This window comes from Ursus maritimus, unplaced genomic scaffold (assembly GCF_017311325.1).
Source record: "Ursus maritimus isolate PB19 unplaced genomic scaffold, ASM1731132v1 scaffold_4, whole genome shotgun sequence".
Taxonomy (NCBI): Eukaryota; Metazoa; Chordata; class Mammalia; order Carnivora; family Ursidae; genus Ursus; species Ursus maritimus.
Window position 1 is genome coordinate 91,694,957 of NW_024426552.1, and position 18,145 is coordinate 91,713,101.

The following is an 18,145-nucleotide window of genomic DNA, read 5'->3' on the forward strand; positions in this document are numbered from 1 at the left end:
TTCCATGTCAGAAAAGAAAATGCGAAGAACAGTCACTCTGAACTTAAATGTCAAGCTTCTGTTCTTCCTAGCCTGGTCCTCCACTTCAGCCTGGAAGCCTGAAATGAGAAAAAAGTGGAAGCCTTGCGGTCAGCTTCTCTTTCTCTTTTTTTGTACTTCACCGCTTTTTCTTCTACCTCCTTTCAACTCCTCGGGGCTGCCTTTTCTCTTTCTGGGTTGGGATGCGAAATGGTAGAAGAGAGATAAGGAGCTCTTTTTCAATATGGGTTCTTCGGCTTCTTCGAGATTTCCACCGGGAAATATCAACTGTAGCTTTTTGGTGTTTGCAAATTCTCTCCTTCATTTGCTTGTTGCTTAGAGGCAAGCCTCCAAGGGCTCAGGAGGGCTGGCTTCTCTCCCTCAGCCTCCCATCTCATCGAGGAAACACTTACACACCGTTCAGAATGTGTCCCTAGACTCTTTGGAAAACTGAGTTAAGACCCTTCTTGCTCCTTGGGGTTTTAATTTCTCACACTATCTCGTTCGATTCCTTTAGGGTGGTATATCCTAGAACAAAGAGGTGTCCAATGTATTATCACCCCGGAATTAAAATCCAAAAGAGGGGATGTGTCTGCTGGTTGATCCAAAATGCTTGTTTTTGTATGCATAGGAAGTGAAAGACTTTTCTTGGTACAACACACTTTCCACATGCTGAGACACCTTTGAAGACAAAATGGTGAGAGTAGTTAAAGGCTAGAGATTCTTTCCAACAACCCAGCATACTCTGTAGCCCAAGGAGGGGCAGGAGGTTGAGGCAACTTCAGGCATGGGCCATCTACATAGTTGTGAGGGACACAGTTCACAGGGCGTGGTGGGCTTTTTCTTTTTCTCTCAGAAGCATACAGTGTTTATTACTATAATACTGGATATCACCATAGTAGTAACTTCCAAATTCCCATTCCTGGGTCTGCTGTGGGTCATCTGTGTACCATTATTTCACTCTGAGTTCAGTCCATATCACCCTTTTCTAACGGTCCCACAAGAGAAGCCAATAGACACACCACTCCATCTTTACCAATGGCCAGCTTGGCAGCTTCTCCGCCCAGAGCCGTAAATCTTTTTAGGCAACTTCAGCATGCAGCTGGCTTTAAGTTGGCTTAGTGTTGAGACATAAACCCCTGTCACTTTGAGCCTCAGTGCCCCAGTATTAGCCATTGGGCTCCTACACAAACAGCCCTCAAAAGGGGACCCAGGAGATTTCTATGTTGTTCATGTTGTCCATAGCTCAAACCCAGCTTCAACCATTTCAATAATATCTGGGTTCTCAAATTCCAGTAACTTTTCCTCTCTTATCCCTTTCTGTATCGCTCCTGTCAGGTCCACCTTCTAAGTTTCTGGTCTTCTGGGTGGATTTCCTTCCTGTTGGCAGGGCTCACTATGTGATTTGCCCCTGCTTCCCCTTCGGAGAACTTTGTTGTTTCTCTTATCCGAGTGTGAACTCATGCCTGCTCACCTCCTGGGTCTCCCAGATATACCCAAACTCCTCCCAATTCACTGCTGCCTCAATTGGACCTGTGGAAGTTCTCAATCAAGGACTCTACAAGCTGTCGTTTGATGGAATATCTGGCATCAGTCAGACTTTTTCCCAGCTTCATGTGGGAGCCTGTCATAGTGGGCAGGCAGGCGGAGCCTGGACAGTAGAACTCAGCTGGGCTCAGGGAGGTACCAGGCCGCGATCAGATGGGAGCCAAATAACCCAGCCTAGTAAAATGATTTGGGGGGTTCATACTAACAGCAAATGAGAAGAAGATTAAGAAGGACTTGGAAAATGTACCATTGTATTCCAACTATACTCACAGGGAAAAAAAAAAAGGAATGACTTGGAGTTGGCAGCATTGTAAGGACAAAAAAAAAAAAAAAGACAAAGTGATAAATTAAAGCCAAAGAAAATCAGTTTGACAAAAAACCATGCAGTGTCATTACAGAGTATGCCAAGAGATACAGTGTCCCTCATTAAGGAAAATAAATTATTTAAAAGTGAATACCGGGATACCTGGGTGAGGCTCTGTCCATTAAGCATGAGACTTTGGCTTAGGTCATGATCGAGAAGGTCCTGGGATCAACCCGTCAGTGAACTCTCTCTCTACTCAGTGGGAGTCCGCTTGTCCCCTCTCCTCTCCCTCTGCCTCTACCCCTGCTCCTGTACTCTCTGGCTCTCTCTTAAATAAATAAATAACATCCTTTAAAAATAGTGAATACCATATCGTACCAATGTCATTTTCTTAGTTTTGACAAATGTAGCATTAGGTAAGATGTTAACATTAAGAAAAGCTGGGTGAACTCTCTGTACTATCTTTGCAACTTTTCTGTATCTAAGAGTATTCCAAAATAAGAAGTTGAAAAAAAGAATACTTAGCTGAAGCTTGAGAAATATTTACATGAAATAAAACTGCTTTACCCTAAAATTTTAGGCAGATAAAAATGGTTTTTGAAGGATATTTTTAATCTCATTGTTCTTTGCATAAACATTACATGGTAGGGAAGGTGCAGTCCTGTATCAATTCTGGGAAGGAGTGGTTGATGCTTCTTGATTTCACTTTTAGGAAACTTCGCTCTTTCAGCCAAATAATTTTTGACCTATTGGCCAGGTCTTGTATATTCTAAGGGTACATCAGTCAACAAAACAGATAAGATCTAACTTGCTCTCATGGAGCTTGCGTTCTGGTGGGATTAGGGGGGAAATCAGCGATAAATATGAATATAATAAATGGGTTATATTGTATGATTGATAGGTGCTCTGGGGAAAAAGAAGAGCAGAAAAGGGATGCAGTAGTATGCATGGGGCTGGGCTGTGTACACTTTTAAACAAGCTGATCAGAGCAAGTTCATTAAGCAGGTATAGTGGAGCAAAAGATGAAAGAAATTAGGGAGCAAAGCATGGAGATATCAGGGGAAGAGCATCCCAGGCAGAGGGGACAGTCCCTAAAGGTGGAGCATGCCTCCATGTTCAAGCAGCGTCAGAGGCAATGGTCAAAAGCAGTAACTGTAGGGGAAGGGAGGGTAGATAAGTAGAAGATGAGGTCAGGAGTTAAGGACAGTGGTAGGCAGAGAGGAGCACAAATAACATAGACCTGTGGCTTTTCCTCTGAGAAATGGGGAGACTACGGCAGACTTTTGAGGAGAAGGGTGACAGACATGATCTGTCTTACGTATTAGAGGATCATCCTTAACTGTTTGTGAATAGGTGCTGGGAGGGCAAGGGCAGAGCTGAGGGAACAGTTAGAAGGCTAAGCAGTGCTTTAGTCCCAAATGAAGCAGTGGAGATGGCAAGCAGCCAGACTAGAGTTGGCTTGTTTCTGGTCTCAAGAGCCAGTTGAGAAACTTTCTGGAAGTTTGCAAGCCAGTTGTTGAGCATGGCAGTATTAAATTAAATTATAAGCTTACAATTAAATACATTATATTGAAAACTCAAAATAAATACTCAAAAATTCATCACTACTGAATTGTTTTATCTAATTATTTTACTATTACTTATTATTTATTATTATTATTATTATTTAGAGAGAGATGAAATTGCCTGTGCACCATGGCAGGGGAGGGAACCTAGAGGGAGAAAGAATCTTAAGCACATTCCATGCCTAGTGCGGAGCCCAACGTGGGGTTCGATCTCATGACTCTGAGATCATGGCCACCGAGGCGAGAAATCAAAGAGTCAGATCCTTAACCGACTGAGCCACACAGGGTCCCATACTGTTATTTGTTATTATCTTTGCTCCTGAGGATATTACCCATCCATATAGCAAAAATACTCTCAAAGGGGATACTGCTGTGCATCTCTTCCCAATTCTGTATTCAGTGACATTACATTAGGAGTTTTTGTCAGACATACTGGGGGTATTTACACTGCAGGTAAATGCTACAGATCGGGGTTCATTTTGTTTTTACAGAGAACTAGTTGTTAAGCATTTCCCAGCACACCACTGCTTTTGTGCCTTCCCAACTATATTTAGGAACGTGAACCACTACCCCATCCAAAGCTTTCAGGTTCCCTCCCTCCTATCATGTCCCCAGCAAAAGGGGCAATGCTTCATAAAGAGATTAAACAGGTATTGTGCACTTAGCTTGGTGTGTGTACGCGGGAGAAAAATAACATATTTCTCTTAAGTCTCCTTACTACTAATGCATATTTAGTTACAAGAACTCACCATACCTGCGATTGAATCTTTAGTGCCCAGCCCTAGCTTTAATCCCAAGTGCTTGAAGATGCTCCTCTGTGAGTAACGTAGGTTTCTCCATCAATTGCATGATCTTTAAATACCTTATTAAACACAAAAAGCTGTTAACTTTGCCTATATGACTTTTAAAAAATTCCTGTTTTTATATATAGGTATTTTAGTTTTGGAGAAACATTAAGACTGCTAGAGGCACGACACAAATCGTTATCAATTTCTCATTTTCAGTTATTGTCTCTTCTCCAGCAGCAAGTTGTCTGTGTTCTTTAATTACTCTTAGAGTACAGTGTAATTCTGTTTATGGGACTCAACCGCAACCTGCGGAGTAGTTATTAGCCGAGGCAGGCCCGTCTTATTTACCAGTGGCCCTGTAATGCCGTGGCTGGTACCACTATTGCAGAGTAGATATGCAATAAATATTTGCTGGACAAATCAACAAATGCACAAACAGACTGATAAAGGGTTGTGGGTAAAAACCATGGCAGACAAATTTCTCCTCTCATGAACAGGTGCAGCCTCTGCCCCTTTTTCTGCCTTGGACAGAATGTAGGAGGAGGAGAGGTAATGCAGGTGAGGACCAGCATTCAGGGCCTTTCCGGGGCCCTCTCTGTTCTTTTTTTTTATTATTATTATTATTTTACTTATTTATTTGACAGAGAGACAGTGAGAGAGAGGAACACAAGCAAAGGGAGTGTGAGAGGAGAAGCAAGGCTTCCGCCAAGTGCTTAAAGGGGAGCCCAAAGGGGAGTGGAACCGATCCCAGGACCCTGGGATCATGACCTGAAGCCGAAGGCAGGCTGCTTAACGGCTGAGCCACCCCAGGCACCCCTCTGTTCTGACTGTGGAGTGCCGGATGCCGCAAGCCTTCTCTGCTTCTAGAAACTAGGAAGGTTGGGTGGACAAGAATTCAGGCAGATAAAGAGATGAATCAAAAATCTGGGCAGACTGTGGTAATTTTGCACTGTAATTTCATGACTTCCAGCTTCACTGCCTAACAATCTAACTTTATTTACTGATGATCTCTGTCCTTTTTCTATTTTCAAAGCTTTCTTCACACTCTTCACACTTACGACCTTGCAGAATCCTCCCTCATTTTCAGCAGACCATATAACTTCCTATTTGAAAAAGAAAGAGAGAGAAAGAGAAGAGAAGAGAGAAGAGAAGAGAGAAGAGAAAGAGAAAGAGAAGAGAAAGAGACGAGACAGTAGATAAGAACTTCCTTGAGGCGCCTGGGTGGCTCAGTGGGTGAAAGCGTCTGCCCTTTGGCTCTGGTCATGGTCCCAGGGTCCTGGGACTCTTGCTCAGTGGGAACTCTGCTTCTCTGCCTTCCCTCCCTGCTCTGCTCTCTCTTACTATCTCTCTCTCTCTCTCTCAAATAAATAAAATCTTTAAACAAACAAACAAACCGCAAAAATAACTTCCTCTAATTCTCCCCAGCTTAACCTAACGACGGCCATTTCTCCTCTGTGCTGATGTGGTGGAAGACGGTCTCTCCGTGTGTGGAGACAGTCTCCTCGCAGGACGCTGCGCGTCCCCACCTCAGCGTCCTCAGTGGCGACCCCCTCTCTCAGAGTCGTCTCCGCTCTCTGGCCGGCTCCTTCCATGGACATTTAGGCAAGTCTGCATCACTGAGCAAGCGATAATTACAGCTCCCTCTCGCTCTGACTCTAGATCCGCCCACATCTCTCAGCCCCTTCATGGCCCAATTTCTCAGAGTTTGGCTCCTCCCTGCCTCCATGTTCTTCCCTAGCAGTCGTTCCTCAGTCCCGAGGAGTCTGACTCAGCCCTCACTAGTCGGTTAAACCTGCTTTGCGTCTGGGTCCCTGGTGACTCTGCTGTCACCAAGCGTGCGGATATTCCATTGTGCTCCTGCCTGCCTTTTGACACTGTTGACCACTTTTTCATGAACGCTCTTCCCTTGCTTTGCGAGGCAGCTCCCTCCTGGGGACCCTGTGCCTTTCCTTCCCGGTCATTTCTCGGCTACCACTTCTTTATCCGTCCTTACGTGCTTGAGTTCCACAAAGGCTTCTACCTCAGGTCTTCTTTTGGTTTTTCCTGATTCATCAGTCTTTTGGCTTCAGGGGGTCTCTATGCTGAGAGCTCCCTAACGTATCTATCTTAAACTTAGAAACTGAGTCATGCTAATTCTGTCTTTTAGATAGAGTCGTCTTTTAAAAAAAATATATTTTATTTATTTATTAGAGAGAGAGTGTGAGCACACCAGCAGGGTGGGGTGGGGAGTGAATGGGAGCGACCAGCTGACTCCCCGCAGCGATCCCTGGACCCTACGGTGATCATGACTGAGCTGAGGAAGGCAGATGCTTCGCCAGCTGAGCCAGCCAGAGCACCCTAGATAATCCTATCTCCCCGTCCCCCTGGGGCCATCTGAGAGGCCTTCCCACTAGTCTTCCCACCTTCAACCTATTTTCATAAGAACAACTAAAGTGACCTTTCTGAAATATAAAGCTAAGCATGTCATTCATGCTTAAAACCTCCAACTGCCTTCGGGATAAAGTCACAATCCTCACGGTGTCTCCCTGGATCTTTGTGACCTGGCCTCTTCCCTATTCCAGCCTCCTGTCTTGCCATTCTCCACCTCTCCCACCTTGGTTCTGGCCCTCTCTGTGCCACCAGGAGCTACTCCTGAAATCCCAGTTGTGCTAAATTCTTTCTGGTTCCTGGTCTTCTCCTGGGAGTTCCTCCTTTGCCTCTCTTCCAATCTCACCGTCCTCGCCGGTAAACTCACTGTCAGACGCCTCTCCCTTCAGGAGGGACATATTCAAACAAAGGCAGGTTGGCAGCCAGGGTCTGACCCTCAGCCGTGGTGGAGGAAACTGGCCCCCAAGGCAAGTTGCAAGAGAACAATCCAGCGTCCACTCAGGAATGCTCCCTCCCACTTCATTCTCAAGACAATACTTGAGGCCAGAACCATATAAACATATGTATAATTTTAGTGATTTCAGTTATTTCAGTTATATTTCAGTTATTCTGTTGAGTCATAGAACAAACAAGATGTGTTACAGGGTCTCCTGGATGTCCCGGGCACCAATTGGGCTATCAACCCCCTCTCTACATCTGTTTAAAAATTTCATTTGCTTAGGAGCTCCAGGGTTTTAGTTGTGGTTCTTTTTTTTCTGGATTTCTTTTTATACCTATGGAGGCAGGTGAGGGGGACGTTGCTGAAGTAACCACCCAAGGCAGAGATGAAAAGAAGGGGACAGGGGTGGTGGGAGTGGGAGGAGAGGAGAGGGGGTGTGACCCGGGGTAGTCCCAGGCTATACCATCCACTAGACAAGGGTTTAGTGACAGCTGTGTGCTGAGCTGTACTGCTTGAGCTTGTTACACTCCTGTTGTGTCCAGAGAGATTCTCTCAGTTCCCATACACACCATGCTGTCACTGAGCACGGCAGGGTTGTGCCCAATAGGGCCGTGAAAGCACTGCTAGGCTGTTTTGCCAGCAGTCCCAGGTAGGGGAATCAACTAATGAGGAAGCAAGAGCAGAACTTGATCCTAACCACATTTGAGAAACACCTAGAAACACTGGTACCACTTCTTGGGGTGGGGAAAGGGAGCACTGACATCCTGTTGGTGTGAGATAATGAGTCAGCCAAGTTTGGGGTATTCATGTTCATGTGACTTCTATGAACCCGCAAAGAGTATGTTGAGGATGATAAAGTGTGGAAATGTACACATAGCGTCATTTATTACAAGAGTGGTTATTATAAAAAGAGCACTTCTATGCCTGTGGATCACTGGCTGATTAAGAATGATGAGGATTCAAAGAGATTCAGTCTGCTTTAGAAGCCAGCAATCACATGCTCATTACACACAGGGCACCTTATTTCTGGCTGTTATCAAAATTTGGTAACTTCACTGTTCTGGTGGTTGATGTGGCACTTGATAAGTGGAATATAGATAAATTTAAAGTGATTGCCCCATGGTGAATGACCAATAAGAAAACTATAATGTTATACTTGCTGAATAGGGAGAGAACAGGGCAGAATTTTTATCAAGTATGCAAAAAGACAAAGGGGTGACTTGAAGAATGCAACTTGTCTCATAAGTAACCTGAGGTTTCGTTCCCTTGAGGAGCCCCTCTGTTTAATGGTAAAATTAATGTTTATCCAAGTACTTACAAGTGCCAGGCCCTCTTCAAGGCTTACAACAATCCTTTGGGAATTATATTATACAATTATCCCCATTTTATGGATGAAAAACTGTGCACCAGGAAGACGAAGGCAACTGTCCCAGGTCACATGTCAGAAAACACAAAAGCCAGGATTTGAACTTTAGCGCTTTCTGGTTTCATAAACCATACTAATTGCGACTACTCTATCTAATGTTTCCGTAAGTCCAATAAACAGGGAAAAAAAGAAAGAAAATGTAGAGAACTAACAGCTTTACACTGAAGTAAAAGTGATCCCTACAGCAAGATCTGAAAAAGTTATTTCTAACATCGGTTAATTATGTTAAGAAATTATAATGTCCTTTCCTTATTTTCTTTTCCTTTATAGTATATATGGCAAGGTAATGACATCAGATTTACTAGGCAAATTGTTACTTAAAATTGTGTTATTAAATCACTTGCGGGCGCCTGGTGTCAAGTCGGTTAAGTGGCATACTTTGGCTCGAGTCATGATCTCAGGGTCCCGGGACCCAGCTGCTCAGCTGGGTCTTGTTTCTCCTTCTCCCTCTGCTGCTCGCACAGCTCCATGCTCTCTCCCTCTCTCTTTCTCAAATAAATAAATAAAATCTTTAAAAACTAAATCACTTGAAAAAAATAAACTTTGTGTATGAAAATATAGCACTGACATAAACTTTAAAAACTGGCCAACCCATTTCCCCATATGGCCAAACCAGTCTTCTTTCCAACTGTCCTGACAGAGTTCATTTATAACTCAAAAAGTAGTATTTTATCTACCAGATTGAATTATCTGTGTATATGTACTTTTTGTATTATTGCCCCCAGCATAAATATAAATTTCAAAATAGTTCATTTCTTATTTTTTTCAGATCTATTGCCTTGTTATCCTTTTAGAATGAAGAATATATTTCTATTACCTATTACCGAGTAGCCTAAGACTTCTGGTACAAAGAAATGCGTACCCCCACAATGTTATATGGAAGAGTAGGAAATGTAGTAAACATTTCCACTGTTTTGGATCTTTGGCCACCAAATCTCTAATTTTGGGTGAATTCCTACCTCCTGGGAGTCTTGATAAAATAGAAACAAAAGCCAGACAGACACGGCTCTCCCAGCCTTCCCTGCAGATGGGGTGTGGGACATGACCCAAGCTCCACACCGATCCCAGGCTCCTGTCCCAGGTCAGCCCATGACTATGGAGGGTAAATTATTAGGAATCCTCTCTGAGAGAAAAATGCAAGTTGGACAGAACTCTTTCGGAAGGGAAATATATTTCGAAGTGTTTATTTTCATGAAAATACTTCAATGTTAACTCACCTGGGCATAGTCAGAACAACCTGGAAGGCCACTGATGAAGTTGTGCCGCGTCGTCCACAGTCCATTTCTGAATCTCTTCATCTAAGGACAGATTTTCCCCAATTGTAGCCAGTGGGTGTGCTCCTTTAAAAATGGAAAGGAAATTACTTGGTTATATAAAATTTCCAGGGAAAGGAAGCTAAGAACACAGTTTGATGTATAGTTATATTAATGTCCTCATATTCTATTACCACTGAGGGTCCCTTTAGATCCCTATAGATCTATGTGTAAACTCCTTAAAAAGATACTGAGAGACATTTTCTTAAGAGAGTTGAGCAATCTCCTTTCTTTTCTTCCTCTAAAGATCTTTAACGACAGCCTTATCGTAAATAAATAGAAGTTCCCGACTGCTCTGTTTCTCTCTTCGAGTCCAAGAGAAATGCCCTGCAGTTTTATTCTCCAGATAAGGCACTATCGTGTTCCACGATGTTATATGATTTATCATGCTCTCTAGGTGATGCAAGAATTTAGCTACATATTCATCAAAAGGGCAAATTAACACTTTGTAAGGGAAGCAGTTGGTTTAGTAACTACAACCCCCTCCCCCAATCCATGTTTTAAAATATTTTTATCTAAGAAGGTCTAGAAGACTCTTCAGTGTGTGTTGGAGTGGGGTGGCTGGGTGTGCTAATGCTTTTAGGTAAGGAGTATCGCCATAATAAAGGGCATTGCAAGTCAACGCTTCTGTTTAATTGTCTATAACTTTCTACACTTAAATACAGGGAGATAGAATTTATCCTTTTAAGCAAGAAACCACTCTATTTTGTGTTGAAGGGGTAACAGCTAGTAAATTAAAATTTTAAGTTAAAATTCTGGTAGGTTTTCCCCATTCTTCCCTCATTCTTGTCTTCCTAGCTTTTGCTGAAAATTTCTTTATATAGCAACATACGACGGAGAGAGTGTCACTAGCATGGCTTTATTGGAACTAACATAATAAAAGTGACTTCAAAAGGCGTAGTTCTAAATAAGACTCAGAAAAAGAAGAATAAAAGAAACACTGAAATTCGTTATAATACATTATGGAGTCCAGTGAGGGCTCCAGGTGACCTGGCTCCTAGGTTGAACCATTAACCCCCTAGCACCCACCTAGCTAGAGCTAGGTCAAGGGTTTGGAAGAGCCAACAATGGTTCTTTTTCCCACAGGTTGCAAAGCCCTGCTCTGAAGGCTTCTCTTTAGCACCATCCCAGGAGGCCTTTGCTTCTAGAGGAGGACCATGAGCTCCCCCCGTCGTCTGTGGGTGGGCTCGAAACTCCCACAGGTGTTGGCAAGAGCTGTAGCTGGCTTTTCATTGGTTTCACTTGACTTCTGATTGTTGAGAGCCTCAGTCTCTGGTTCCTTTGCATATTCATCCTCTTCTGTAGGGAGTCACATGAGTCTGGCCTAAGAGTTTTTCTTCTACCTGACGTTTGGAGCTCTCAATATCGTTATCCTAAAACTTTCTGATTCCCTGTACTTCTCTTGAAGACGGTGACATTTCTGACCCCAGCTCTCTAGAAAATGTGGACCAGTTGCCATAGCGTGGGGTTTCCCTGAAGAGATTTCTCAGGTACTTCTGTGAACGGATTCCCGGCAGGGAAGCATGCCTACCGTGTGGTGGCTGGGCCAGGTGCCATACTGGAGCCATAGAGGCCGGTATCCTAGGCCTGCTAGTCCTGAGTTCACTTTTCTATTCTCCTTTGTTGGTAAATGGCATGCACATTTCCATCTCCATCCCTAAGCGAACATATTTTATACACCCCAAAGAAAGCCATTAGAAATATAACCTTAATGGACCTCTGTGCTTTCCCTGAGATGGGCGTCTGCTTTTCCTGAGTCTTCACACTGCTTATCTGAAGTGTGTTGGGTGGAAGGCTGTAATTCCCCCAAATTCACTGGGAAGGACAGTTTGGAGAATAAAAGATCTGATGGTGAAAGTTTTGGCTGAATAAGCCCAATGGAAGTGCAAGGCCAGTTTTTAAAAACATTACACTCTAATAGGTCTGGCGACTTTAGCAGGAATGGGGAGCAACATGGCAGAGGATAGTTTCTTGCCAGAGATTAATCCTCAAAGAAACTAAGTTCTGGGAAGGAGTTTTTGAACCCCTGTGGTATAACCATAGTGGGACTTAAGGAGAGACAACGAGCCAATGCAAAGTCTCAACTGTTACAGATCAAGAACTGGCAGCGGTTCTGCGGGAGGGGCGTGGTGGGGGGTTTTGCTTCCTTTACTTTGTTTATGGGTTATCACCTGGACCCATTAGTGTTCAGTGGTGAGAACACTGAGGATGTGCCTTCTTGCTCCCCAGGGCCATGCGCTATCAAGTATTGCTGTCTTTCCTTTCCAGTTGCTACAGCTGAAGGCTACTTTTGGGGCCACTGACATGGGGCTGTCTGGGCTCTCTTCCATACAGAATCTCAAGTGGGGATGGCAAGTGGCTCTATATTTAGACTTGAGAGATCAAGTCATTTAAAACAGAATGTCAATATGAATTTCGAACCCATCACAACTAGGCATTTTAACTGTGAGACATTGTTCAACTATTATGGTCTACGGCCTTAAGCCGCTACGTAACTTCTTTTTTTCTTTCTTTTTTTTTTTATAAAGATTTTATTTATTTATTTGACAGAGATAGAGACAGCCAGCGAGAGAGGGAACACAAGCAGGGAGTGGGAAGAGGAAAAGCAGGCTCAGCGGAGGAGCCTGATGTGGGGCTCGATCCCATAACGTCCGGGATCACGCCCTGAGCCGAGCAGACGCTTAACGCTGTGCCGCACCCAGGCGCCCCGCTACGTAATTTCTAATCTTGCTTTTTTTATCTTTATAACCTGAATATGTTTGTGTATATTTCTTTTTGTAATATTCCTGAAATACTTTTTGTATGTAATCAGATATCTATCAAATATATATAATAAAATATATATATAAATAAAGAATTAATGTACATATATACAAATAGAACAAAATGAATGAAATATGTGCATAAAAAGTATCTATATCATCTATCTTTCTATTTATCTTTCCATATCTACCTATTTATCTATCTGCCTAAAGCAAATGAAATAACCCGAACAAGTGAATGAATAGAAAACAAATAAAACAACACTGTTATGTTACCTGGCAGTCTGCTGCCTTGAATCATTTCATTTCCTTCTGGCCATTGCCTTTATGGATTCGAGGGGTAAAATACCCCAACCTTAAAAAAAGAAAACCATCATCTCATCACAAACAAATTAACAGTGTCCATTTAAGCATTACACAATGAAATATAACGATTTAAAACAGCATCTACAAAAACCCACCAGTAGAGCACAAAGTTGGAAACAGTGTCAGATAATTGCTGGTCAGCATCTTGGGGAGTCACGTTGGTGATGGAATGATAAATACTTTAGATAATTTTATCTTTCTTTAAGTATCGGTCTTGTGCTTGGTGACATTTTCCTACCACACTTCAAAAAGAAAAAAAGATGAAATGAGCTGTGGATCTCTTCATTTCTAACTTTTTGCAGTAAAAAATGGATAACTTTTTTTTTTTTTTTTTGCTATAAAAGAAATTAGTTGACCTTTAAAAAAAAAAGGAGCTAAGCTCTTATGCACCAAATCCCTGGAAATAAATGAAATGATTTGATGGGTCAAATATAAAGCTCTATGTGGACTTTTTTGGTGTATCTGAGGAAAATACTTTTCCCAAAATGCTTTCTAAGTTGGTTAGAAATTATATTCTTTGTATAGTCTTTAAAGATCTTGAAATAACAGTAGCATCACGATTTCAAGGCTCTATTCTTACCTAAGGAACTTTATGCTCTGTGACTTTTTCTTTCTCTGTACTCCCAAAGCATGTAGAGTCTATACTGATGCTTTTCAAACCATCTATGGTAAAGGAGGCATTTTTTTTCTTTTTTAAATTTCCACCCATCATGGACCAATACTTTTAAAAATACAATAAAGTGAACTTTTATAAGGAGTGAAATGAAAACAAAAGGACAAATACAAGTATCGAATTGAAAAAATTATTAGATCAACAGGCAGAGGATTACCAGTCAAAATGGCTGCAAAACTTTCTCCTATTTATGCACTCATTTGCACAACCTCTTCACAGACCAGCACTGCAGGTCTACGAGGAACACACTTTTAACATAACAGACACAAACTGTACTTCTTACATGTAGTTTGTTCACTGGTAGTTTTACATGTGAAAATCTGTTCTCCTAACAAAGGGGTCAGTACCATGCGAGCTAGAACTTGTTTCTTGTACATGTACTAAGCTAGAATAGCTCATTTTGCTCATACGAATAACCTATCTTGAAATAATCATACTATATCTTTTTAAAGATTATTGTTGTCATTTATTGTAAAATTTGGAGTTAGATGAGGTGACCTCTAAAATTCTCCTAACTCTAAGCTCTATATTTTTATAATTCAGTGGCTTCAAATATTCTTCTTTAGAGAGCTGGTATGCATGAAACTTTGAACCCAGGAGGGTCCTGCCAAAGCATGCAGAGAAAGTTCTCATGAGAGAGAGTCCGGTATAGAGGGGCACAGGTCACCAGCTTCCACCTGGGCTCTAGGACCCTCTGAAATCTGGAATCATCAAACCCCTATTCCAAGTTTCTTTCTCTTTCCCAAATAGATGACATCAACTTTAGTGCTGAAGGGTCCAGCTGTAAATCCACTCCTCTCTAACTAACATCCAATTTTTGAAATAGATTTCTGTTTTAGTTTCTATTTTGCTAACTTACTTAGCAGCTCAGTTTCTGTAGGACCGAGGCCCTACTTTTCCCTTGCTTATTCTCCTACACATCAGACTTGAGACAGGAGACCTGACCTATGTCCCTGAGATGGTGGCCAACTTGCTTGCCCATATCCAAATATTGACAGCTTCTGTTTTTTTTTTTTTTTTTATCCACTAAGCCAGGCTCTCTGAGTCCAGCAATGAAATGATTTCCCTGGTCTACTTATGTGTTTTGCCTGTAACCGTGGGCTATAGACTACTGGGTTCTTGCTGCCAGATGGGGCTTTATCTGGGATCAGCTTTGGGACAGTCTTTTTGGGCCTTGGATCACTGCAGTAGAGTGTGTCCCAGTTTCATATCTGGCCCTGGCTTGTGCGCCCAATCCACTGCGGTGGATCCATACACAGCATGCTCAAATCCCAGCCAGGCTGGTGTCTTCACCGGCCCTGGCACCAATCACTATTTCTTCTTGTGTCAAACTCTTCACTCCCATCATTCTTATCTATTGAGGATTGTTGGGATTGGAGAGTAAGGGACAAACAGAAACTCATAGAATATAGTTTCAGGGAGATAAGATACGTCAGTTTGATCTTCAATATATCGTGAGGAAATTCTCACTTCCTAATCTCTCTTGGCCTCCATCTTGTCGTGTCTTCCACTGATACAGCTCTACTGACTGCTTTTATCAAGATCACCAATGAGCTCCACTTGGCTAAATCTAATCATATATTCTAGTTTTCATCTACTTGGCACACTTGACACAGAGGCTCTCTCTCTGTCCTTACAACTTCTTCCCTTGCCTTTGAGGTCACCAGGCTCTCCTGGGTTTCCTCGCCTCACTGGTTTTCTCCTCCTATTTCTCCCTTGCTTGTTCCTTCTCATCTTTTGGATCTTGTTGGGCGTGCCCTAAGCATCATCCTTTTAAACTCTATCTATACACATTCTAGGGGCAATCTCATCTAGTCTCTCATCTATGCTGATGAATTCTAAAATTATTTCTCCAGGTTGTCTCAGAAGTCCTCTGAGATTTAGCTGCCTTCCTGACATCTCCCACTGAGGGTCTGTTGGGCATCTCAAAGTAATAGGAGCAAAATTGTGCCTACAACATCTCCACCCCAAGAACTCCTGTTCCTCTCATGCTCTTCCTCAATAGTGAACTTTTACCTTTCTATTGCTCACACCAAAATTTTGCTGTCCTCCTTAACACCTCTCTCTCACACACCTTATATAACTAAACTGTGAGAAAGCCTGTTATTTTCTACCTTCAAAATAATTACAGAATCCAACCATGTGTGTTACTATGGAACTGTTTGCCACTCAGGGGCCAACCATCATAATCTTTTTAGGCTATTCCTAATAGCCCATGAACTCCCCATCAGTTTATCCTCAAGAACTCTGATCCTATCAAGTTTGTCCCAAGATACAGCAGCCAGAGTGATCCTGATAAAATGTAAGTCAGACCACGTGGCTCCTTTGTTAAACTCCTCAAAAGCTTCACCTCCTACTCAGAATAAAGGCGAACTCCACTATGACCTATCAGGCCATAGGCGAATAGCCCCAAAGCCCCTTTTCAATTTCAGATCTCATCTGCTCATGACCTCATCAGAAGTTCCTCACATGTAAGATAAGACGAATAATAATATTGCAACTTTTCATGTCATTCACCAGTAAATTGGTGGTTGGAGGAGTTAGGCAACTTACACTCAAGTTACACAATGGTGGAACCATGACTTAAATCTAGGCAGCAAGTACAGAACCTACAGGCATAACCGCCACACGGTTCTGCCCGAACTCAGCAGTAGATTTGATAAGCGTGATGGCAAGCTTCAAGCAGCCATCCAGGTCACAACGCTCCCCCAGACCAAAGCCGTCTGTGCTCATACCTGAGTAGACACGATTGGACAGCGTGTTTATCGTATTTGCATTTGGTAGAACAGAAAGATCCAAATTGGAAGGAACACAAAGCCGTCTTGGGTCAGTAGGAGCTACAGTGGAAGGAAATAAGTCTCTAGAGAGGAAAAAAGATATAAGTACGCAAAAATGAGGATGGCGGACTAGTAAAAATTTCCCATCACACAGGCAGCGAGATTTTTAATTGCCGAATGGGATTCTATCATATCTTCCCAAAATGAAGTGCAAAAATCCTGCAGCCTCTATTGGTTTAAGCAGAAATGTGCTAGAAAAGATCTACTAAGGAAGGATAGACTCAGATGACAACACAACAGATAAAGCAGGAAAAGAAAGTTCTAGGAATGTCACCGGAAAAGAGATCTAATCAAAAGAATCAATACTGTTCTCCGATTTCCATGACCAACATACCGTTCCTGACCACCCAACATCCATTTTCTCATGCAATGGGCGATACTTGGCTTGGGTTTGCCATCTGGGATTAGTGTTTGACTATCCAGGTGACAGTTTATTTATTTGGCCAAAACTTCAGGGATCTCAAGAGTCAAATTTATTGCTCAGGCTCCACGAACAACAATGAATAATGGATATGACTTTTTCCCAGAATGTCAAAATACTCGAAAGAAGGGGAAAATAAGACACTGCCAGAGTGTACATCCTAAAGCATTGATAATGTCACTTTTGTTGAAAAGAGAGAATTGTTCTATCCACAGGAAATCCGAATTTTTAATTGTTTATGGAGTGATTGCGTTTCCCCAAATGCATGTGTTCTGAACCCCCAATGTGATCACATATGGAATAGGACCTTTTAAGGGGAGACTTAAGGTTAAATGTGAAGCCATAACAATTGGAATCCTGATCCAGTAGTGGTGTCCCTATGCTCACAAGGAAGAGTAGCAGGAGCGCATACACAGGAAAGGCCAAGGGAAGGCACAGCAAGAAGGCAGCTATCTGCAAGTCAAGGAAGAGGTCTCACCCCCAATCAACCCTGCCAACACCCACCATGATCTAGGGCTTTCAGGCACCAGAAGTATGAGAAGTCAACTTTTTGTTGTTGGAGCCATGCACTCTCATGTAAGTATTCCTGTTAGGGCAATATTTGTACCCACGGGATGCCTGTCACAGGGCAAGTGCTCGTTAGCTGTGTGTTGAGTGAATATATCAAGCAGACCTCAAATGGGAAGTGACAGGAAATTAATGTTGAGAATTTGTGGCCCCCGAGCATCTTGACATGAATCAGTGCACACAGTTCATGGAAGTAACGTTAGACGAGAAAACAACACTGGAGTTATCATTTGAAAAGTTAATGAACATCCATGTTGGAAAGTATATTTAGTGTATTGGAAAGAGATACCTATCCGCCGTTGGAGTTCAAATGGTGAGGAACCAGTGGCATTCTCTGCTGCGCTGATGCTGTCAATAAAGGGTTCATGGCCATCATGGGATTGATCATCATATCTCTCGCCACTGATGGAGCTCTAGAAGGAATCCAGCTAGATGTGTTAACAAGTAACTCTATGTTTTGGGAACTGGCCCCAATTTTTCTTGAACACTGTTTGTATTTTCCCAACATTTGGGAGACTGCTATAATAAGCTTTTTCAGTTACACAAAAACCCCTCCATTTTAAGCACCCAGATACAACGTGGGAGCAGTGATTTATCAATTGGTCCTTGGAATTTGTTGATGGTACTTGGGAAATACCATATCACACTACAAGCAATAATAAAACTAAACTAGCCTTGCAGATTCCAGAAATACCAACCTCATTTCTTACAACTTATTTTGATTTTTTTTTAAAAGATGTATTTATTTATT

At 42.4% G+C, this 18,145-nt stretch overlaps 1 pseudogene; it reads right to left on the reverse strand.

Moving 5' to 3' along the window:
• Positions 1 to 500: 500 nt before the first annotated feature.
• Positions 501 to 17,767, reverse strand: LOC121100506 (annotated as a pseudogene).
• Positions 17,768 to 18,145: the final 378 nt, after the last annotated feature.